General features: G+C 43.9%; 1 pseudogene across 1 annotated transcript; it reads right to left on the bottom strand.

Moving 5' to 3' along the window:
* Nucleotides 1-1,243: 1,243 nt before the first annotated feature.
* LOC309866665 (lysM and putative peptidoglycan-binding domain-containing protein 4 pseudogene) lies at nt 1,244-14,672 on the bottom strand (annotated as a pseudogene). The gene is made up of 2 exons: nt 14,640-14,672; nt 1,244-2,124 (listed from the first exon to the last, which is right to left on the bottom strand). The product of its transcript is annotated as a lysM and putative peptidoglycan-binding domain-containing protein 4 pseudogene (transcript).
* Between the last annotated feature and the right edge of the window lie 10,099 nt (nt 14,673-24,771).

The following is a 24,771-nucleotide window of genomic DNA, read 5'->3' as shown; positions in this document are numbered from 1 at the left end:
TGAAGATACTTTAAGTTTACTAACTGAACCCAGGGCAAATCGTTCCCCACACAGCTGAAAGGAGAAAAATGAGAAGCCCATTTCAAGCACTCTTGCCACCACACTCCCTTCCTCTTACTTGAAGAAATCTTCCCAGTTCATCTCTAGGCCTGATGTGTCCAGGGACATAAACCACCTCCAAGCTCAGCATTTGTGCAGTCTTCCTCCCTGAAGGCAGGCTCCTCCGAACCATGTAAGCCCATTTCCACCCTTCCATGGGACCAAGATGGGCTCCAGCCAAACAGGCCTTCACCCTCACCTCGTGTACCCCTGCTCCACCTGCAAGGCCTGAGGCTGACCCAGGCCTCCCTTGAGCCTCTAGCATGTTGCAGCAGACACCTGCTGTGTAGACGGGAAAACCTCCGGCTGATGGGAGCTTGTGGTTTGGTCTTTTAACATTATGAGCTACACTATATAAAGTGTATTTAGACAAAGAAAAACACTGAGCCTGATTCCGGGGCAACGGCTCTAGACTTCCCAAGATTAGAGTCAGGGAGGCAGCAGGAAGCACGCCCATTCTCCCTGTATCTCCCTTCCAAGTACCTCCAGGGGCTGCTGCTCTCAGCAATGCCAGACTGGCGACTGGCATTGACTGTCTGGCCTTAGACGGGTCACATGTTGAGACCCTGGCGATAGGCACTCCTCTTTCTCTCTGCACCTACTCAGCTCCAGGCACTGGGCAGCACGAATTCTTCCCAAGAATGCTAACTTGGGAAATCTGATTAGCCACTGCAGTGGGGATGCTCTTCAGAAGAAACTGAGCAAAAGCTCCAAATGATCTAGCCAGGAAGTGCTGGCCATACCATGCAGCAGCTTAAAGCAGGCCTGTGTACCCCTAAGTAGTTCTAGAAGTACAAGGTACACACCTGCCATTTATTCGGTATTAGAGCAATTCAGATTCAGGCCTTTTTTTGATCCTAGAAGTGACGTTGCCTCAAAAAGGCTAACTGGTGGGACAAATATGAAATAGAGCTAATTATAATTCGGTCATATTCCAAAACAGGGTGATATTCACCACTGCTGGACAGCACCTTTGTCAGGGAGACAAAGAGCACCACGTGTCACAGCAGAGGACACTGCAAACAGCAAAGTGACCAAAGCTGACGTCAGAGGCTCCCACAGTGAAGGTCCAATGCTACGCCTCAACTTCCAAACACTTCCAACTTGGGGGCCCATGCAGTGCCAGTCCACTATATACCTTCAAGAAATAGCATGTGTCACATGCAAATGTCCCTTACTGTACCTCTGGATGTAGGGGGATAGCAGGGGGGCGCATGTTTTGGCTCCCACAGCCTTGGATTAGGTCAGCCTATTCCCCAGGGTCAAATGTTCCTGGAGAATACACAGCGGCTTCTGAGACATGTCCGTAGGTCATAGAAAAGGAAAGGCAGCACCCTAGGATATGACCGATGTCAGGTGATCCACATTAAGAGGCCAAATGCTCACACTGGCCTGATTCTTTAGAAACAAGAGCTAGTTCCCTGCCTGGGTGGTTTGACTGAACTGGCTGTCTGCAGAGGGGACAGTTGGCACTGGAACTGCTAATCTGGGGGCTTGCCCTGGAACTGCACTCACGCTCATGGAGCCATTGGGGACAGCAGTTGTGTTCAAGCTACTGGGGATCTCGCCAGTAGCTTGTATTTTAAAATAGACCAAGTAAAACACTGGTAAAACAATCCCAATTAGAAGCATGATAAAAACGGCATTCCACCACTGAATTCCACAGTCGGCACCCTTCGTGGGGGTCTTTGGAGAAGTCGGGAGCAGCGGCTGATTGGAGGTCTCTGCCGAGTAACTTTCATTTAAAAAGATTTCTGACTGCACCGCGCGCTCAATATTCTCGTCAATGCCCTTAAAGAAATCTGTCAGTGGGCTGGAGAGGGCACCAGCGCCTACAGCTGCTCTATCTGGGTCTGGCTGCTCCTCGAAGGTCACTCTGGTCTCTGAGGATGGGCTCAGGAGGGATCTGAGTTCTCTGTGGGTCTCTGTAAGGATCCCATGATTTTTCACTGGAATCTTAATAGATTTCAAAGCAAATAAGTCTTCTTCTCTGATCAAGTTGTTGACTTTCTTGATATCTGCGACCTAGGAAAGCCATGAAGACAAACAGCACAAAACATGTAAACTCCTTAGAATGAATATCCAAAAAGTAGCTCTTTCTGGAAGAGGATCCAAGCCCACCCCGCTTACAAATGTGATGAATATTGGAAAACCGCACCTAGGCACAAAATTAGTTTAGGCTGAATAAAACTGTTTTTTGACTTTAACTCAGCCTGAATGTATAGCTTAATCATCACGTTTCCATACAGATGTACAAGTTTGAAAAACACAAGATCAGTTTTGGAAGAGTCTCTTGCTAATTCAAAGTGTGACCGCAACAAAATATTTTTAGGTGAAACCCAACCTCGGCCAGCTCTTTTTTTCTACTTCTTCTAACTTTTGAGGCAACAGTGCCCCCATCTGGCTGACTTCCCTCCCACATCAGAACCCAATTCAGTAGCTGATTATATTAGGGATCCCCAAACACAAAGCCTCAGCCAGCTCCACACTCAGAACGTATTTTAACTGTTATAATACTTAAAGAGGTATGTCCTCAGAATTCTACCATGTTTCCTTGCCCAGAAGTGCTGTATGGCATATAAATTTATTTTCTAAATAAAATGACCTAGGGGTAATATACTTTGGAAGGTTTCACACACTTGTGATAATTAGAAACATATAGAAAATCATGAATCAAGCTGGAAAGTATGGACTGAAATCTGTTGCAATTTTAGGACTGGAAGAGAAAGGAACAGCACTATGAGTTTTACAAAGTTCGGGACAAACTCCTTCCACAGTCGAATCTTAAGGGAGGGGTGGTGCAGACCGTTAAGTCAAAGAGAAACCCTCCCTCAAGCTAATGTTTGAACTTAACTTGAAAGCATTAGAGGTGGACCTTAAGATTTGACTCATAAGCCCACTAACTAGAGTATAAATACAGCCACAGACCTTTAGATAACACCTAATTCAAACCAATCATTTCTATTATTTCACTTATTGAGCAACTGTTTTTATTATCTAATTGAATTGAGGTAGCAGATATTTTTAACAGATCACACCTGAAAACTAAACCAGCTTGAGACCTGTTTGTCTTTACCCTTAGTGAATTAAGACCAAATTTATATTTACTTTAAATTGGGAAATTGATTGCTTTTTGGAAGCATTATATGTAACATCTTCACAGATGTATTAGACATCAGTATTCCAGGAATCCCACTGCATCCACTCAGTGTGAGGTTGGATTCATTATCAGCCCATGTTCCATAAACCACACTGTATGCCTACAGAAAAATCTCAGTACAACTGAGAGACCACAGTAAGTCCCTAGAGACAAGCCTCTTTATTTCTTCTGGGAAATACAGCATCCTATACAATGTGTTTAACCATTTGAACCTTGTTAGATAAATGACAAGAAACTAAGGAGTAAAAGGTTTCTAAAATATATTGGTTAGATAGCCTTAGGGGAGGCCACAGAAAGTTATAACAGTGTCATTAGCGAAATGAAATAAATTGTTTCAATCTAGGAGAAAATGCAGCAATTCTATAAATACTTTCCTACTTACTTTGCCATGTTAATCACTCTGAATGCTAAAAACATAATTAAAGAGAGAAACAGGGTTATACAGATACACAGCGTACAAAGCCTAGATCATGCAGTTCTAAGAGAGGACATAAAACTTGACCAAATAAGCTATAAGCAACAAGAAAGGGTCAGAAAAAGTGAAGCAGCTAAAAAAGCAAGCCTACCAAACAAATCTTGGATAAATTCTGCTGGCATCTTTGGCCCTAGTAGGTCTTAAACAAAATGTGCTTGGGGAAAAACAAACAAACAAACAAACATAAAAGGTGAGGGGAGGTGGAGGGGGACATCTGGGTGGCTCAGATACCTGAGCATCTGACTTTTTTTTTTTTAAGATTTTATTTATTTGAGAGAAAGACAGAAAGCCCAAGCCAGGGGGAAGGGTAGAGGGAGAGGAAGAAGCAGATCCCCACTGGGGCTCGATCCCAGGACCCTGGAACCATGGCCTGAGCCAAAGGCAGCTGCTTAACCAACTGAGCCATGCAGGTGCCCCTGCTTAATCCATCTGGGACCTCGAGGTATCAACTGAGCTTATGACCTATGTAGGGTAGCTGGGAATGGAAGATTGAACAGTGGCAGAGAAGAAGGCCAGAGGCACAGAGAAAGGAGGGTCCTGAGCAGGAGGAGTATTTCAAGATTCCCGTCTAGGGGCTCCTGGGTGGCTTAGTTGGTAGAGTGGCTCTTGGTTTCAGCTCAGGTCATGTCAGGCTTTTAGGATCAGGTCACACTTAACGGGGAATCTGCTTGAGCTTCTCTCCCTCTGCCCCTCCCCCCACTCATTCTCTCTTTCTAAAATAAATAAATAAGTCTTAAAAAAAAAAACAAACAAACTCCATGCTTCCCCCTTCAGCTCCTCCTCCTGACGCACCCCCAGAAATGCAATGGTGTTACCAGGAAACAAAAGCACAGCACTGCCACCATGGAAAGCTTTGATTTCTTCCCCTTTTAAGGCTGCTTCCCTCTCCTTGGGACTTGTGCTAAGAACTTGGAATGTACAATTTCGTATCATTTAAGAGAGAAGGGGTATTAGGGAGCTGAAGGGGCAGCCACATGGCAAACATGAAAGGCTGCTCCAAGACATCTTTATAAGCTCCATTCCCATCGGGGTCCTTCTCAGAGCCACCTCCCTGCAGAGCTAACTGAGGCTTGAAGAGCCAGCCTGCTTATGCCCTGCCCTTCAACAGGGGGCTTTATTTTATCCTGCGATTGCTAGGGAGAGCTACAGACGGCAACCAGTGGACAGTGATAGATAGCATTACCTCTTCTCATTGTCATTTTCAGTTTCATTTAGGTTCGGCTGCCTTAAGCCCTGGAAAAGCTTTACTTAAAAGACTGGGCTCTGCCTTTCCAGGTTTATCAAAATAAAGCAGAAGTCGAGCTGGCTAGTTTTAAGGGCACAAAGGAAAACACGGTTTGGGGACTGGAGGTTTTGAATTGCAGGAGGCAAATATAGCAGGCTCCTGCATAAGGCTTTAAACATCCAAATATTTAAAATAACTGCCCCCACGGCCTCCATCTGAATTCTCCTGCCTTTGTAATCAACAGAAAGGGAATGGCTCAGCAGCAGGTCTTCCTAAATTCCAAGGATTAAACAGCACAGATTGCCTTTGCGATTCAACAGCACATTCTATAAGGAAGAGCGTTTTTGTACCGATGCCTTTCTTTTGGGGTATTTGTAGAACAGCTCTCAGTTTTTGAGACTTTAATTTGGAAATGATAATAGTTATTTACTGAGTGCTTTAATGTGCAAGGTAGGGACCTTTCAAGGACTTTATATATAAGATCATTAAACTCTGACAAAACCGTGTAAGATACATACGATGAAGAAATTGAGACTCCGATAATTTGCTAAAAATCAAAGAACTAGTGAGTAACGGCGAAGCAGAATATAAGAAAGAAAGGGTATTAGAGATTCAAGGGGCTGGTGTATCTTCCACATTCCAAGTCATGCCTTGTCCATCAGACCTCACCTCTGATGCATGTGAAATAAATATCGCCATATTTTTCCAAGTTTAGGATGGTATCGATGGTAAGATGCTCCTTTCTGTAGCTCAAAGGGGAAAAACGTCTGTGGCTTAAACTGACGATTAATTCCAGGTAGACTCGTGTGAGAACAAATGTGTCCTTCCTATCCCCCCAGAATCAAATCAGAAGTTTGGGAGTTAGCCAATGAGGAGGAAGCTGGTGTCTTATTTTCCTATTAGTCTATGATGTTTGGGTGCCCTGATTATATACCTCTGGAGAATATCCTAGATATAACCTCAAGATAGAGATTATTCAAGGGCGCCTGGGTGGCTCAGTGCCTGAGGAATCCAGTTCTTGCTTTGGGTTCAGGTCATGATCTCAGGGTCGGGGATGGAGCCCTGCATCTGAGCTTGTCCCTCGCACTCCTCCTCCCCCATGTGCGCGCAGGTGGGCTCTCTCTCTCTCTATCAAATAAATAAATAAATAAATAAATAAATAAATAAATAAAATCTTTTTAAAAAGAAAACGAGGATTCTACCTAGAGAACATTTCTCAGGTAGGTCTTCCTATCTCAAATGTAGCTGGTGATTAAGCTCAGTCATATCACTCTCTTCCTCGAATCTCTTTTTTTTTTTTTAAACAGAGAAAGCAACAAGCAGGAGGAACAAAGGAACAACAGGCAGAGAAAGAGGAAGAAACAGCCTTCCCACTGAGCAAGGAGTCTATGTGGGGCTCCATCCCAGGACCCTAGGATCATGACTTGAGCCTAAGATAGAAGCTTAACTGACTTAACCACCCAGGAGCCCCGCCCTCCTGGAATCTCGAAACACTTTCCCTGGTTCTAGACAACTTCTGCGGCCTCCTCCCATACCACCTACCCCAGGCTCCAGGTAACTGAGAACACCTGTGAACACATCCTGTGTCCATTCCTAGCTCCAGGCCTCTCCTCCATATGTTCTTCCCCTAAGTCTCTGCCCATAAAAAAATCCTCATTCTTCAAAAGTAAGTTTGAGTTCCTTAATGAAGTCTTTGCTCACTTAAAACTCATTGACCTCCACCAGAGCTTTTTTTTTTTTTTTCAAGATTTTATTTATTTAACAGAGTGAGAGAGAGAGAAAACACAGACAGAGGGAGAAGCAGGCTTCCTGCTGAACAGGGATTTGGATGTGCGGCTCAATCCCAGGACCCCAGGATCGTAACATGAGCTAAAAGCAGATGCTTAACCAACTAAGCCATCCAGGGGCCCCCACTCACAGCTCTTAATAGCTCTCTGTAAATCATTGGTATGCCAGCCACCTCATTAGTTATCAAAGTGACAATCTGCCTTTCTCTGTCTGATTTATATCCATATCCCTAACACCCCACACAAGGCTCAGGTTATAGTGGAAACTCAATTGATATTTACGGAATGAACAAAAAATTAAATGTCCCTTTTCTAACATATACCAGAACCGACAGGGAAATTGTTTTTAACAATTGTGAAATTGTTTTTAACTTTTGCACTTTTAAAGCTCCTGATGTCCAGAACCCCCACCCAAAGCAGTGAAATATCAGAACTTCTCAACTGAAGCTAGGGTTCAGTACAGGCATTGGTGTTTTGCAAAGCTTCCCAGGTGATCTCAAGGTACAACCAAGGTTGAGAATCTGACAATTGCCTCGATGGCAATAGTTCTCAGTGTGGTCCTACCTCCAGCATTAGAATATCGCTGTCATCTTATTTGAAATGAAAATTCTTAGGACCCACCCCAAACTGTAGAATCAGAAACAGCAGGGCTGCGGGGATGGGGGAATTGGACAAAAATCTGTGTTTTAACAAGACCTTCCATGATACAAAGTCAAGTTTGAGAAGCACTGCCTTAGAAGTTTACTTTAAATAAGGCCCTCCCATCTTCTTCTGATTCCTGTCTGGACCCTATTTCTTCATAAGGTTGTGTGTACCCACAAGCACAAGCCCCTTTTTTGGAAGATTTTTTTCCCCCCAACCTAGTTTGGTCTTACAGTCAACATCAACTTATAGTAAAATAGCTTAAGAAGATACTTTATGTGGGGTTTTTTTTTTTCAATCTTTAAAACAACCAAGGAAGTATTCTCCTGGCAATTTTTTGAATCATGGAAAAGAAATGGACAAAACCCAACATACATGGAATTTGTCCCCCATGTTATGTCTGATGTGAAGTGTGCCATCGTCTTACAATAAATCAAAGACATCCATCCCCCAAAGGACAAGAGAAAGGCTGCAGAAAAAAACGATGTATGCCGGGGGGCACAGCAGAGATCTGACCCCAGATCTGTCCTACCATTGGGGCATTCTCAGGATTTTCAAGACCCCCATTTTGTTATTTTTGCCCATAATCCCATAGTTTTTGTAATGAAAATCTGCTGCTCTCAGGAATTCCTGGCTATCTCTTGAAGGGAAGTGTTCATTTTGAGAGCATTAAGTACTCAATGCTGTTTCCTACTCATTCGCAGTGGTATACTCTCAGAGCTTTCTTTTTCTTTAAGACTTTGGGAAAAGGGATGGTTTCAACGCCTCTAAGAGTGGAGGGGCTGTTTTCTTCTAAAATATCTGCTTCTCTGAAACTCATATGCTTTGCTCCAAATCTATGGTCTGAATTCTTGGGTTTGTTATTAACATGGCTCCTTTTTGAATCATGATTCTTATAAAAGTTGTACAGGCTCTAAGCTAGGCTCTATGAGGGATCAGCAGTGAGAAAGATAGACAGACCCCACTTGCTCCCGAGATTCAAAAGCCTGGTGGGAGGTGTCGTCTGAGCAAACCCTCCAACATCTGTCCACTATCCACCTCAGGACTTCTCTCTCTTTTCTTTCTTTTTTTTTTTTTAAGATTTTATTTCTTTATTTGGCGGAGAGAGAGAGCTAGAGAAGATCACAAGCAGGGGGAGTGGGGGAGGGAGACATAGGCTTTTCACTGAGCAGGGAGCCCAGAGCTGGGCTAGATCACAGGATCCTGGGATCATGATGGGCTCCTGACCTGAGCCAAAGGCAGATGCTTAAGTACTGAGCCACCCACACGCCCCTACAACCATGACTTCTAAGAGGACCTGAAGGTCCTGCTATGCGAGACATACTTGATGTCCCCACAGGATACCCAGGGCAGACCTTGTTTCAAAAAATAAGGCTCTGGGATGCCTGGGTGGCTCAGGTGGTTGGACGACTGCCTTCGGCTCGGGTCATGATCCTGGAGTCCCAGGATCGAGTCCCGCATCGGGCTCCCAGCTCCATGGGGTGTCTGCTTCTCTCTCTGCCCTTCTCCTCATTCATGCTCTCTCTCACTGTCTTTCTCTCAAGTAAATAAATAAAATCTTTAAAAATAATAATAATAAGGCTCGTACTAAAAATAAAAATAAAAATAAGGCTCTAACAAAAACAAAACAAAAGTCTGACAGTCAAGAGGAGCCAAATAGGAGACCCTAATCTACCCCTCCGCAGCTCTCCATTTCCCACACCTGCATTTCAAAACCAAAACCAAACAACGCATATGATGCAAAAGGCTCTGCCTCACATGAAAACAGGCAGCCTTGGCACCACTGAAAACACCCTATTTCCCAAACCAGTCCATTAAAATCTCTCCAGGCTATCCAAGCTCCGCCCCAAGACCCCTGACTGACATCTGTTCCTTTGGTTTTCATTCTCCAGCAAGCTTGTTCTGATATTTTGTAAGCCACAGAGTCAGGACAAAGTCAGAGGACACTGATGCATATGTACACTTGGTGGAAAGAGATTGAAAAGAAGGAAGTTGAAACACTGACATGATACAATACGGAAGGAAGCTCTGGGTCATGGCTCTAGTACTCTCTGAGGTAGGTCTCTGCTGTGGGTCATGCTGAGGGCTTCCCTAGACCACAGCCTGCTCTGCTTTGCCTTCAGCCAGCCCTTCGGAGGCTGGAGGCCCTGCATCACTGGGGTTCCCCTCATGTCCCACAGGAAGATTTCAGCTCTGGGTCCTCTTGTGGCCTTCCAGAACTGCCTTTCACTAATTTTCTGTTTCTTTTTAAAGCATAACTTTAGTTTGGGGCATCTGGGTGGCTCAGTTGTTAAGAGTCTGCTTTCAGCTCAGGTCATGATCCCAGAGTCCTGGGATGGAGCCCCACATCAGGTTCCCTGCTCAGCAGGAAGCCTGCTTCTCCCTCTCCCACTCCCCCTGCTTGTGTTCCCTCTCTTGCTGTGTCTCTCTCTGTCAAATAAATAAATTTTTTAAAAAATGTTTTTTTTTAAAAAAACCCATACTTTGGTTTTTTATTGGGCAAGAACATATATGACTTGATAGTAAATCAATCCTACCCTATAATTATAAAATGATGCTCTTTACCACATTGTAAGATTTCAATTCTCAGCCAGCCTATTTCTGATGTCTTCATGGGAACTCGTGTGATATAATAATAAAATGGCTGTATCCCCACCAGGTTATTTAAATCCCCACTTAAATCCTACACAAGGGGTGCCTGGGTAGCTCGGTGGGTTACAGCCTCTGGCTTTGGCTCAGATCATGATCAGAGGGTCCTGGGATCGAGCCCTGCATTGGGCTGTCTACTTGGTGGGAAGCCTGCTTCCCCCTTTCTCTCTCTGCCTACTTGTGAACTCTGTCTATCAAATAAATAAATATAAAAAATCTTTAAAAAAATCATACACAAGTGGCCCCAACTTTTCTATCAAAATAAAGACTTTAAGACACAATATGGTTTAAGAAAAAATGGAAACTCCAGAGCCTTAAACCAAACAATCTGAGGGGCGGGGGGTGGGGGGTGGGGAGAACCAGGTGGTGGGTGGTAGGTGTTAGAGAGGGCACGGATTGAATGGAGCACTGGGTGTGGTGCAAAAAACAACGAATACTGTTAAGCTGGAAAGAAATAAAAAATTTTTTTAAAAATCTGGCTTATTCTGTACAACTAATAGCAGTGTTTTCCTCTGATTAAATCGTCTTTCATTCAAAGAAATATTTCATACCTGACGTTCTTACACCCTATCCAACTGCTATGGGATAAACTGTGTTCCTCCAAAATTTATGTTGACGTCCAAACCCCGGGTTAACTAAGAAGGTGAATGTATTTGAAGATAGGGCCTTTTACAGAGTGATTAAGCTACACTGAGGCAATTAGGGTGAGCCTAATCCAATCTGACCGATGTCCCAATAAGAAAAGGAAATTCAGACACACAAAGAGACACCAGGGACATACACTCACAGAGAAGGGAGGTGGCCATTTGTAAGCCAAAGAGCAAAACCCTAGAAGAAGCTGAACCTCCCTGTACCTTCATGGAGTCCAGCCTCCAGAACTGTGTGAGAAGATAAATCTCTGCTGCTTAGCCCCCCAGCCTGTGGAACTGTGTCGTGGCCATCCTAGTACTCATACAACAACCCATTCAAAGAGACCAACTGAATTATTAGTAAAGAAAACAACGTGTGGATTACCATCTGCTTTCCTTGGCATTTTAAATATTTTTCACATGTCATGAGTGTATGAATTTTGAAATTCCCAGCGGGAAAACATACTTGAAAAGCCTAATGGCAGATCAGTTGTACTGTGTCTGCTGTGTTGGGGCAGGTAGTAGGGACTGTCTTCCAAGTCCCCCGACTTACTATATTAAAAGGCCAGATGTTAGCTGCTTGCATGAGGGTGTCCCTCATTAAAGGATCTGTGTTGTTTTTCTTTCAGCAAAGGCTTTATTTGTTTAAAAGACACGAAGCTTGACTTCCAAATTCAAGGGACCATTTACTGATGAGATTCGTAATTGTCCCAGGTCCACTGCCTCCACCTCAGACTCTAAGACAGGGAGTGCTGTACACGTGACTTATGAATGAAGGAATCCCAAAAGCAAATTTCTGAGCAAATCAGAAAATCAGGACAAGAACAAGAAGGAAGCCATATTAGATAAACTTCAGGTAAAGTTTACAGATAATTGACTCAGATTTATCCCACGATGGGGATCTCTGGATCACTGGAATGTAGTTTGCACCTCAGCCCTGTCCTGACCAAAGGCAACAGGCATGGAGATTTCAAACTCCCAAATCCATCAGTCACTGGCTTAGAAGAGAGGAAATTCCCAGACTCTGCCAGACCAATCCTTCGATGGTCATGGGGGAAGCTTCAGGAGCTGGTTATTGGGAGCAAAATCTCAAAGTCCTGGGACCCTAATAATAAAAGAGACCGAAGGAGATCTGGTGGGAGTACCAGCATTATCCATCACAGTAAACACTGAATTACTCTGTTTCGTCAACTCACCTGTAAGATTCTGGGTCATATTCTGGAAGGTCACCATAGACTTCTGGAGTCTGTATTAACAGCTTTAAGAACTTCAGCGTTACCCAGATTTTTATTGGGCCAGGATATTCCTCTCATTTCTACCATGCCCCTCCCCCTGCCCAATTCCAGACATTCCTTCCTCAGGGAAACCAGCTGGAATGAGCTACCTCCGCTATAGGGTCTCTGGATGCTCTCTCCCTCCGGGTCCTGCCACCTTTTTCACCCAGCCCATCCTCCTTCTGAAGGTGTCTCTCTCTCTCTCTCGTCACATCCTTCCTTCCTACTTTCTGATGTTCTACATTTTTCCAGACTCTTGGCTGCATTTCTTTCACCACTGGACTGACACCCTTACTACAATCTGGTTGACAAACAAGAAGTGTCTTGTCTGGGGCCCCTTTTCCCCAGTGTCTCGGAAGAATGCGTGCTTTCCCCTGCCACCTCAGGCTGGGTTGAATTAAGACTTACATGCATGTCCCTGTCACAGTCTCCAGTGAGAACATTCGGGTTTTGCAGTCTGAAGAGTCCCTTGATTTCTCAGCCTTTACACTGACTAATTGAGAATTAAGCCTAATAGGGTACAGCAGAAGTAGGCAGAAGAAAAACATGAGTCTAGGCTGATACCATTTACCTGTGCCTTGTAGGGCCAGCTCAGACCTCATCTTTACACACTGCTTGCACGTGGTGAAGCTTTGCTAAATGGAATAGATCCACAGGTCCTAATGAGTGACTCAGGGCCTCGGCTCCCCTGGCTTTCCATAACCAAGAGTTCAGTACTTATCAAGGCCCCATATCAATCCAAAAGCTCTTTCTGTCAAAGAGAATAAATTCCTGCTAAGCAGGAACTTGATGAAAACCTCAGTGGTCTGAGACTTTCCTTCTGGGGTTTGTCGTTGTCTCCTACAATATCTTGATCTACCTCCAAAACTTTAAGGGCCATTGATGGGATCTGCTTGGACCGTAACCTGGACCATCTAGGGAAAATTGTTCTGGATCCTTTTCCAATGGGGACATTGTTTTAATTTTCTAGGGCTCTTGTAAGAAATTACCACAAACTCGGCGACTTCAAACAGCAGGAATTTACTCTGTTTTGGAGGCCAAATATTAAACATCAAAGAGTTGGCAGGGTTGGTTTCTGCTGGAAGCTCTGACGAGAATCTGCCCCCTGAGTCTCTCCTAGATCCTGGTGCCTGTGGCAATCTTTGGCGTTCCTTGCCTTGCAGACGAATTACTCCAAACTCTGTCCCTGTCTTCGCATTGACTTCCCCCTGTGTCTCCTTGCATCTTTCCCTTTTCTTACAAGGGTATTTATTCACTGGACTTAGGGTACATGTTTTTATAAGGATGAGTTAAATCTGGGGTGATTTTCATCTCAAGATCCTTGACTTAATTATATCTGTAAAGACTCTTTTTTCAAATAAGATAACAGTTACAGGTCCTGGGGTTTAGGACATGGACATATATTTCAACCCACTAGAGGAGTATTTCTGAATACTCAGTTATTAGCTTCAAATATCCATCCAAAGACAGCATATGTTCTTTTTTTTTTTTTAAGATTTTATTTATTTATTTGACAGACAGAAATCCCAAGTAGGCAGAGAGGCAGGAAGAGAGAGAGGAGGAAGCAGACTTCCCACTGAGCATAGAGCCCGATGCAGGGCTCGATCCCAGGACCCGGGGATCTGACCTGAGCTGAAGGCAGAGGCTTTAACCCACTGAGCCACCCAGGCGCCCCAGCATATATTCTTAACAATACACAGTATGAGGTAGAGTTAACAAAGGAAAGTCCTCTTTTATTTTGGGGAAAACAAATACCCGAGCATCTCTCAGACTATGAGGTAACAGGGTTTTCACAGAACTCATGTCTCCTTCCATGAACAGATATAAGCTTGACTAAGGCCAAAGACCTTTCTTGTCTTCATTCTAGCAGCTCATGTCACCAGGATGTTTGGCCTGTGTAATATGTTACAAGTGACTAAGACAGTTGTGCCTCTGTAGACTAAGTTGTGACATGGAGCCAAACAGCTGGAGTAATTCTGCAGTGAGATGGTTGTGGCCATCCCAGTGGATCAACAGGAGAACTTTCATTGCCTTCCTCCTCCAAAGAGATCACATCCAAATAATAAATGTGATTGGAGTTACCACCTGCTAAACCTCAATAATGCACTTTCTTTTCTTTTTCTCAAGATTATTATTTATTTATTTATTTGACACAGAAAGAGGGATCACAAGTAGGCAGAGAGGCAGAGAGAGAGAGAGAGAGAGAGAGGGAGAAGCTGGCTCCCTGTGGAACAGAAAGCCTGATGTGGGGCTCGATCCCAGGACACTGAGACCATGACCTGAGCCAAAGGCAGAGGCTTAACCCACTGAGCCACCCAGGTGCCCCAATAATCCACTTTCATTCTCCAAGACCAATCCAAGATCAATTGAACTGGCCACATCTGAGAGTTAAGTAAAAATAAAAAAGATACCGCCCCTGTCATACCAAGTGCCCGCCCTAACGCCCATCTCCCAATGTGATAAGCAGCTGATAGATGATTGAACACGACATCTGAAACTAATGGTGTGCTATATGTTGGCTAACAGAATTTAAATTAAACAATTTAAAAAAAACCCACCATCCTCATATTTTCCCGGAATTTTTTTTGATGGGGGGTAACATTAACTTTAAATATTTCTCCATAGAAATTATAATACCTCTGCATTATTAGTTTGATCGCTAGAGGGAGGTCCATACGTTTCAACTTGGCTCCTCTTACCTTAATAGCTCTTGTATCAAATCTGAAAGGCATGTTCGTACAGGATAGACGGTATATGCAACAACTACATGCTCCCCAACCAGAAAATTGATTTAAAAAAAAAAAAAAAGACTCGTGATCTGCTGGAACTATGAGAAGCATTTGTGAATCAAAACTCCATTTGTTCCTTGACCCTTGTAAGACTATTGTGACTAGTGCAAAGCAATGGTACACTGAGATCCCAAAAATTAATGGTACCTATAGCCAGTGTCCAGTGACCCTTGGAAGATGTGAGTAGCTCATTCTCCTTAGAGAAAAATAACCCTGCTACATAGTTGATGGGAAGTTAAATCAAAGATTCAATATGTGTATTTCTGATCTTTGTTTTTTTGTTTTTTTTGTTTTTTTGTTTTTCCAAAACACCAAAGGTACCCATTCGAGAATCAGGCAGTGACATATGACATTATGGTCCAAATTAGGCCACTATTCTCTCCAAACCAGAAGTAATTTTTCAATTAAAAGAGCCATGGGAAGGGGATTTCCACTTTGGAGAAGATGGACTCTTCCCAATATTTTTCAATATGGACTCATCTCAATATTTCTTTCTGTTCCTCTTACCAAATACAATTAAAAATCCTGGGCAGGGGCACCTGAGTGGCTCAGTGGGTTAAAGCCTCTGCCTTTGGCTCAGGTCATGATCCCAGGGTCCTGGGATCAAGCTCCACATCAGGCTCTCTGCTCAGCATGAAACCTGCTTCCTCCTCTCTCTGCCTGCCTCTCTGCCTGCTTGTGATCTCTGTCAAATAAATAAATAAAATCTTTAAAAAAAAAATCATGGGCGTCTTTTCTATTTAAAGGAGAAACAGAAAAGTCGACAAATACAATTGTAGACCTCAACACCCCTGTCAACACTGAATGATACTACTAAACAGAAAATCAGCTAGTATAGGGAATACAAGGTACCCTCAACCAATAGGATTTAACTGACATTTATAGAACTGCCCCCCCCAACACAAATGGCAGAATACTCATATTTGAGACACATATCAAGACAGACCACATCCTGGGCCATAAAACAAACCTCAACAAGTTTAGAACTTCAACAGAGCTTGTTGTCTGACAACAACAGAATTAAACCCAAAATCACTAATGGAAATATAACAGGAAAATCTTCAAATACTTAGAAACTAAAAACACACTTAAAAATAATAAATGAATCAAAGAGGATGTCTCAAGGGGAAAAAACAAACAAACATTAACCTGCATGAAATTATGGAAACCCATCTTTCCTTCTTTAAAGCTGTCTGGGGTATGAGAGGGAGCTGTCTCATCCTATCTTTCTGGAAGATTCCATGCCCAATAATCTTCAAATGGTAGAGACACCATGGTTCCAATACTGACCCTCAGTAGGCACTTTCTTCCACATGACCACATGCGATAATTACATCAATTATTTAAATCAGAATCTTAATTCTTAAAAGAAAAGAAATCTAATTCTCTTCAGCCACACCTCAGTCAGATAGACAATCTCAGACTGTCGCTGCTGTTCTATTCGCTTAGTTTATACTGCCTTCAAGACACTACTGGATCCCACACTGTAGACCACTGGGTAGAAGAATGCTTGGTGGCACACAGTGGAGCCCAGCTCTGCCTAAGGAGACTTGGTAACTTCCAGAACTGATGAGAACCTGGGCAACCAGGCTTTGAAACTCAGCTAGGATGAGGAGAGACCAGACGACAGGATGTATAGGCATTTCTTACACAGAACTGTCCTTCTAGGATATCTTCACCAGCAACGCTGTCACTAGAGCTCAACATCATCAGTGCAGGACTCTCGATGCTGCCATAGCACCGCCCCCCACCCCCGGCCCCAGAATAATGTTCCAACTCTCTCGATAGGACATGGCCACTACTTAAGGAATAAAAGTTCCAGAGAAGAACATCCATCTGGCTCGCATGCCACCAAGTCAGGATTCACAACTGGATTTACTTGACTTCACCCTAAAATTAAGCTATCTGGTCTCCGAGGAATGGCCTTCAAAATCTGGGTAAGTTAGGGTACCTGTGTAACTCAGTCAGTGGTCTTCGGCTCAGGTCATGATTCCAGTGTCCTGGGATGGAGCCTCACATTGGGCTTCCTGCTTGGTGGAAACCCTGCTTCTCCCTCTCCCTCTGCCTGCCAGTCCACCTACTTGGGCTCTCCCTCTATCAAATAAATAAATAAAATCTTTAGAAAAAAATAAAAGATTTGGGTAAATTAGAAAATTGTTGTGGAGGTAGGGATGATGGGTGGGTGGAGGAGATGAAATTGATGGGCTAAAGAAATTGATGGATTAAAAATAATCTATTATTAAATTCTTTATTTGCCTCTACCTATTGATTGACAGAGGGGAAGGAACACCCAGGCCAAACTGATATATTTTATGGTGAAACTGACTGTATTACCTTACTGAAAAGACCAGGAGTAGATCTGACTTTAACTGATAATTAGTCAAGAGTTCAACAGTCCAGACTTTGGCTTTTGTCTACTTCTATCCCCGTGACTACTCCTCAAACTCAGTCTTCTACTCCACATGGTGACAAGAAGGCTGCTGCTGCTCTTCCGTCCTGGTCCTCTCAACTTCAAGCCATGTAACAAGGGGAAGAAGGATCTCTTTCATATGAGTTCAGCAAACCCACACTGTTCCTCACTATGTCAGCCCGGGACACATTCCCTAAACCCTAGCTTATCACTACAATGAATATGATGTTCTGCATTGATTGGCCAGGCTGGTCTAAGGCCTAACTTTTGGAGGGGTCTAAAGCAAGATTTTACATAGAGGCCCATATAAAATACGTAAAATTATTTTGAAACTATAAATCAAATTATATTTTAAATAAAATGCATTCTACGCTCTTAAAAATATACCTTCATAATAACCTGGGAGGAAGGTCTGCATTTAGAATTCTCAGACTCTGTAGATGGCCTGCTCTGGATCCGAAAATGACCGGCCTAAACATCTCTACCTGCTTCCAAGTCCTTGAAAAGGGAAGCCCGGGGGCACCTGGGTGGCTCAGTGGGTTAAGCCTCTGCCTTCAGCTCAGGTCATGATCCCAGGGTCCTTGCATCAAGCCCCACATCGGGCTCTTTTCTTGGCAGGGAGCCTGCTTCCCCTTCTCTCTGCCTGCCTCTCTGCCTACCTGTGATCTCTCTCTGTCAAATAAATAAATAAAATCTTTAAAAAAAAAATGGAAGAGGGTAGCCCAAAGCCCGACGAGTTCTCTTTCCTTTCTTGACTCTGGCCTACAGCCTAAGGGGCCACATATGCACACATATGGTCCACACTGCCACAAACAGCTAGCTATTACCCACCCAGGGGAGGACATACCCCCTGCCTAGTCTGCCCTCAGGACGGGGAAGAGGCCACCATGGGACTTGGAAGCAGGTAGAGATGTTTAGGCCGGTCATTTTCGGATCCTGGGTACTTAGATCCAAAACATGGACCAGAATGGGAGGTGCGGGGTCCTGTGGGGTGTATCGACTGGGCCCAGGGTATGTTCCCCACTGTGCAGATGACTATGAAGCAGGATCCAAGACAGGAACCCACTTGCAGGGGTTGTTGAGCAGAGAGTCAGCTACTCCTCCTTCCCTTTGGCTAGGAGTGGCATCAGTACCAGGGGAAACACAGGGCCATCGAATGCAGATCTCAGAGGGGTCCTCCAGAAAGAAATTAGAGACAGTCCTTGGACTTTGCATGCATGGATATTTGGTGGCTAGGAAATGGTGAACGCCAACAGCATCCATGACATTAAGTATATTTTAACATCGAAGAGGTGTTTCTGGTTCCCACTTTGTTGCTCTTCTGTGTCCACCGTGGGTCAGTTTGGTTTCCTCCCAATTTAAATTTCACTGCTTTCCCCCCATTTTATCTTTTCCTGCCATTTCCTGCTGCCGCAGTGATTCCTGGCTGTGACCTGAACAGAGATTCCACTGGAATCTAATGGAACATTACCCCATGGAACATACACCCCATTGCCTCTCATGTGGACCATCGTAACTGCCTCCTTACAGGTCTGCTTCCCTGAATCCAGTTTTGTTCCCTCACCCTTACCCCTGACATCTACCTCTCACTGCTGCTGCATTCTATCAACAGACATTATCTGTCCTGTAGTCAGAGCCAGAATCTTTTAAAAATAGTTTTTAAAACCTAAATATTGCACCTGCTGCAAAGACCCCCAGCCCTTAGGAAAGCACTGCCGCTCAGTGTGGTTGGCAAAGGCTATGTGGTCTGGGCCAGGTTAGCCTCCACTACAAACCCTCTCTCCACTTTGCCCCTTGGGCCTTTCCTCCCCTGTCATGGGGGATTTCTTTCACTTCTTCCGCTCTACCCCTCACCCCCATCTAGCTCTCTCCCTCCTTGTCTGGACTCTCTTATGTCCATAGTTTCACAAAGAATTGTCCCTCTTTTGACTCCATTTATATCTCTCTCTTTACTTTCACTTTAATTAGACACCTGACATCCCTTAGTGTTTTTTTTTTTAATTTCTTTTCAGCATAACAGTATTCATTGTTTTTGCACCACACCCAGTGCTTCATTCAATCCCTGCCCTCTCTAATACCCACCACCTGGTTGTCCCAACCCCCCAACCCCCACCCCATCAAAACCCTCAGATTGTTTGGTTTAAGGCTATGGAGTTTCCATTTTTTCCTAAACCATCTTGTGTCTTAAAGTCTTTATTTTGAAAAGAGAAAAATTGGGGCCACTTATGTAAGATATTTTTTAAAGATTTTTTTATATTTATTTATTTGATAGAGAGTTCAAAAGTAGGCAGAGAGAGAAAGGGGGAAGCAGGCTTCCCACCAAGTAGACAGCCCAATGCAGGGCTCGATCCCAGGACCCTCTGATCATGATCTGAGCCAAAGCCAGAGGCTGTAACCCACTGAGCCACCCAGGCACCCCTTGTGTAGGATTTAAGTGGGGATTTGAATAACCTGGTGGGGATACAGCCATTTTATTATTATATCACATGAGTTCCCATGAAGACATCAGAAATAGGCTGGCTGAGAATTGAAATCTTACAATGTGGTAAAGAGCATCATTTTATAATTATAGGGTAGGATTGATTTACTATCAAGTCATATATGTTCTTGCCCAATAAATACCAAAGTATGGGTTTTTTTAAAAAAAACATTTTTTTAAAAGATTTTATTTATTTGACAGAGAGAGACACAGCAAGAGAGGGAACACAAGCAGGGGGAGTGGGAGAGGGAGAAGCAGGCTTCCTGCTGAGCAGGGAACCTGATGTGAGGCTCCATCCCAGGACTCTGGGATCATGACCTGAGCTGAAAGCAGACTCTTAACAACTGAGCCACCCAGATGCCCCAAACTAAAGTTATGCTTTAAAAAGAAACAGAAAATTAGTGAAAGGCAGTTCTGGAAGGCCACAAGAGGACCCAGAGCTGAAATCTTCCTGTGGGACATGAGTGTCACCCCAGTGATGCAGGGCCCCCAGCCCCCGAAGGGCTGATTGAAGGCAAAGCAGAGCGGGCTGTGGTCTAGGGAAGCCCTCAGCATGACCCACAGCAGAGACCTACCTCAGAGAGCACTAGAGCCATGACCCAGAGCTTCCTTCCGTATTGTATCATGTCAGTGTTTCAACTTCCTTCTTTTCAATCTCTTTCCACCAAGTGTACATATGCATCAGTGTCCTCTGACTTTGTCCTGACTCTGTGGCTTACAAAATATCAGAACAAGCTTGCTGGAGAATGAAAACCAAAGGAACAGATGTCAGTCAGGGGTCTTGGGGCGGAGCTTGGATAGCCTGGAGAGATTTTAATGGACTGGTTTGGGAAATAGGGTGTTTTCAGTGGTGCCAAGGCTGCCTGTTTTCATGTGAGGCAGAGCCTTTTGCATCATATGCGTTGTTTGGTTTTGGTTTTGAAATGCAGGTGTGGGAAATGGAGAGCTGCGGAGGGGTAGATTAGGGTCTCCTATGTGGCTGCTCTTGACTGTCAGACTTGTGTATGTTTTTGTAAGAGCCTTATTTTGGAAACAAGGTCTGCCCTGAGTATCCTGTGGGGACATCAAGTATGTCTCACATAGCACGATCGACAGGTCCTCTTAGAAGTCATGGTGGTGGGGGCGCATGGATGGCTCAGTCCTTAAGCATCTGCCTTTGGCTCTGGTCAGGAGCCCATCATGATCCCAGGATATTGTGATCCAGCCCAGCTCTGGGCTCCCTGCTCAGCAGGAAGCCTACGTCTCACTCCCCCACTCCCCCTGCTTGAGATCCTTCTCTTGCTGTCTCTCTCCGCCAAATAAAGAAATAAAATCTTAAAAAAAAAAAAAAAAAAAGAAAGAAAGAAAGAAGAGAGAAGTCCTGCAGGTGGATAGTGGACAGATGTTGGAGGGTTTGCTAAGACAACAACTGCCACCAGGCTTTTGAATCTCGGGAGAACAGGTGGGGGCTTCACGGCTTTGCGGGGACCATAGCTGAAGCCAGATCACATCTGACTGCATATCCAGCGGCAGCCGGACCAGCGGCGGGGCCTCACCTGGGCTCATGCCGTGTTTTGAGATTTCCTGTCTTTTTCACACCCCGTTCAGCCGTGCTGATGAGTCTGGTTACCTGGTCTACTTCTGAATTTTGGGAGTTTGCCCCAAGGCCTTGCAGATAACATTCCTTTTTACTTGAGTTAGCAAAGTTCTTTCGCTGTGGCTTGTAGCAATAAATTCCAGCAAATCACCTTTCTTTCGGCACTCATCTTTCACCTTTTCCTCCTCGGTTTCCAAACCGAATTCTCTCACCTGCGCCTAGAAATCTTCCCCTTCCTGCCTTTTCGGGAATCTTCTCACGTTGGATGTCCTCCTTCCCATAACTTTCTGCAGCAAAGATCCCGCTAGCCAGCACCTCCCCGCCCCAGCCCTTTCCTCTGACTTAGTCCCAGGATGCTCTCTGTCTCGCCCTCCGCCCCTTGGGCTTCATTTCTCTGTCTTGGCTACTTCCTCCTCCTTGTTTACACCCCTGTCTGGGCCTCTTCCTTTTCTCATAAGCGTTCTTATTCATTATACAGTGGAACACATAAGGCACCCGTTCCAAGAGGGAGGATTTTGGCCAACTGCAGCTGTGCCCCAAGGATCGGCCTGAGGCTCACGGCTCTTCTCTCGATTAAAACACTCTGCGAAAGTACCAGGTCTCAACATGATGCCTCTTCACCCCTGGACCCAATCTCCCTCCTGTGTGTTTCGACAGGCACACCATCCTTTCTACAAACATTGCGTGCATCACCATTCTCCCGATTCCTCCACAGCGAAGCCTGAGAAGCACCTCTGATCCTTTGCTACGTCTGACCCCCACCAAGTCCCGTGTGCAACCTGTCTTACCTCTGGCCCTTCCTTTCCATCCCCCTATCGCTCCCTGCATTCAGTCCATCTTCCCCTGACAACAGGGTCATTTCTGAGATAATTACCTTTCTTCTAATGACTTTTGTTCTCACCTTTCGCACACACATCCAGTAAAGATTAGTCATCAAAAATATAAGGAACCTTATATGAATATTTAAGAATCAGGTACTCCTTTGGCTTGGGTGGGGTAAACCTTGCCCTTTTCTACGTTATCATGTTCTCAGCATGAATTACTTTAGGGAGATGCTGATCTCTGAGCATCCAATGTGAGCTGATCGTCCCTCTGATCTAACTGATGAGGTGTAACGGAGGGAATTTTTGGAAGATAAGAAGGTCAGCATTTTGTACCGTAAAGGACTTTGTCTTAGAGTGGAGGACTAAGATATTCTCTTTATAATTACAATACAGTTAGATTTTAGAACTGAACAGAACCTTTAAAAATTATTTAATCAACTTGGTAATAAATTAATTAGATTAACTTATTAACTGACATGTAGAGAGGTGAAGTCATTGGTCTGAGACTTAGCTCTAGCCTAATTCCCCACAACTCAAATCCTTAAGCTCATATTCATATCCTTTTTTTTCCCCAATTGAGGTAAAAAACGCATGATATGGAATGTACCATTTTCATTCTTTTTAAGTTTGCTGTTTTGTATTACTAACTAAATTCACATAATTGTGCAAGAGATTGCTAGTAATTTTAATCTTGCAAATCTGAAACTCTATGCTCAGGGAAGAACAACCCCGTTCCTTCCACCCCTCAGCCCTGGGAGCCATGGTTCCACTTTCTGTTTGTAGGAATTTGACTGCTTTATTTTTTATTTTATTTTTATTATTATTTTAAGATTGTATTCATTTATTTGACAGACAGAGATCACAAGTAGGCAGAGAGGAGGAAGCAGGCTCCCCGCCGAGCAGAAAGCCCAGAGTGGGGCTGGATCCCAGGACCCTGGGATCATGACCTGAGCCGAAAGGCAGAGGCTTCAACCTACTGAGCCACCCAGGTGCCCCTATTTTATATTATTTTTTCAACCACTTTAGAGATCTTATATAAGGGGACTCAGAAAATATGGTGTGTGTGTGTCTGTGTGTGTATGTGACTGGCTTATTTTGCGTTAGGCAATATCCTTAAGTTTCATGCATATTGTAACGTGTGACAGAATTTCCTTCTTTTTAAAGAATAATATTACATTTTCTTTACTCATTCACACCACATTCTCTCAGCCCATCCATCCATCCATGGGCTCCTGGGTATAGTGCCCTATGAACCTAGAAATGCAGAAACCCCTTTCAGATCCTGATTTCAGTTTTCCGCAATACAGAAGTGGGATTACTGGATCATAGTGTATTTTTTAATTTTTGGAGGAAACTTCGCACCATGTTCCACAGCAGCTGCACTGTTTCACATTCCCACCCATCTGCGCTCCAATTTGTTCACATCCCTCCACAGCCCTGCCCGCTACCAGAGACATCTTCCTGACAGGAAGGGTAGGCTGATGCGGCAACCTTGGTAGTCGTCATCTTTGAAGAAATTGCCACAGTTTTCTATCAACCACCACCCTGATCAACTTGCATCAATACTGAAACAAGACCCTCCTCCCAGCTAAAAGATTACAGCTTGCTAAATGCACAGATGACAGTTAGCAGTTTTCAGCAAGAAAATATTTTTTAATTTGGGTGCCTGGGGGACTCCATTGGCAAAGCAATGGCCTTCAGCTCAGGTCATGATCCTAGAGTCCTGGGATCCAGTCCCGCATGGGGCTCCCCGATCCACGAGCAGTCCGCCTCTCCCTCTGTTCTTCTCCCCTCTCATGCTCTCTCTCACTCTCACTCTCTCTCTCAAATAAATAAATAAAATCTTAACAAAACATATTTTTTAAACAAGGCTTAATTTTTATTTGTTTAGAGATAATGATATTGCCCACTCACAAGACTGCAGTGTCGTGGGATAAACAACTTTTATATGCACTGGGAAACGTGAAAAAAAAATGATTTCCAGAAAAAATATTAATTATTGAATTATGGGCTTTATGGTGACATTTGCATTATTGCAGTGGCCTGGAACTAAATCTGCCTGCCCTGGGCCCTGATGGCAGCACTTTCCCCCTCCTCCCTCCAGGAAGGCCCAAGAGTGGGAACAGCTCCCCCTGTTGTTAGCATCTGGGAGTCTCCCTCTGCTTTTTGCCTTGCTTTCTGCTTCTACAGCTCCAAGGAACAGAGCATCTATCTGATACATTGGGCAATTCTCCTTTTGTGTATATACGAGCTAGGTATATTTTGCATATTATACAAATTGTGTGAACATCATTTCTTTCTCTCTTTAAAATTGTTTTAAAAATTGGCAGCTTTCTTTACTGTTCTATTACTCTCTGTGACCGCCAAACTGACTAAAAGTGCCTTGTAAACTGCATGGGGGAGGTCTGTTTGCTTGCCATCTCTGAAAAACTTTCATTTTCGCTACATAAAACTTAGAAATGTCTAAATATTTAGCAAACAATATCTTAAACAAAAGGAAAACAAATTTTAAAAAGTTAACAATAGGAGAAAAAATTGTACTTTAAGCTCTGCTAAGATAATTAATGAATTTAAGGTTAGTCTAATCAAAATTTTATGAAGTTGGAATAGGGAATTATTGTTTAGAGTTTTCTTTTCCCCAGTTTTTCAAATCAAAATTTATTCAAATACATATTAATTTACTTGTGCAGATGTCTAATACAAGCTTATGTGTATGAAAACAGCACACAAAAATGTTCATGCCATAGAAAAAT

The sequence above is a fragment of the Mustela nivalis genome, assembly GCF_964662115.1.
Source record: "Mustela nivalis genome assembly, chromosome: 6".
NCBI lineage: Eukaryota > Metazoa > Chordata > Mammalia > Carnivora > Mustelidae > Mustela > Mustela nivalis.
This window is presented reverse-complemented; position numbering and strand designations above follow the sequence as displayed.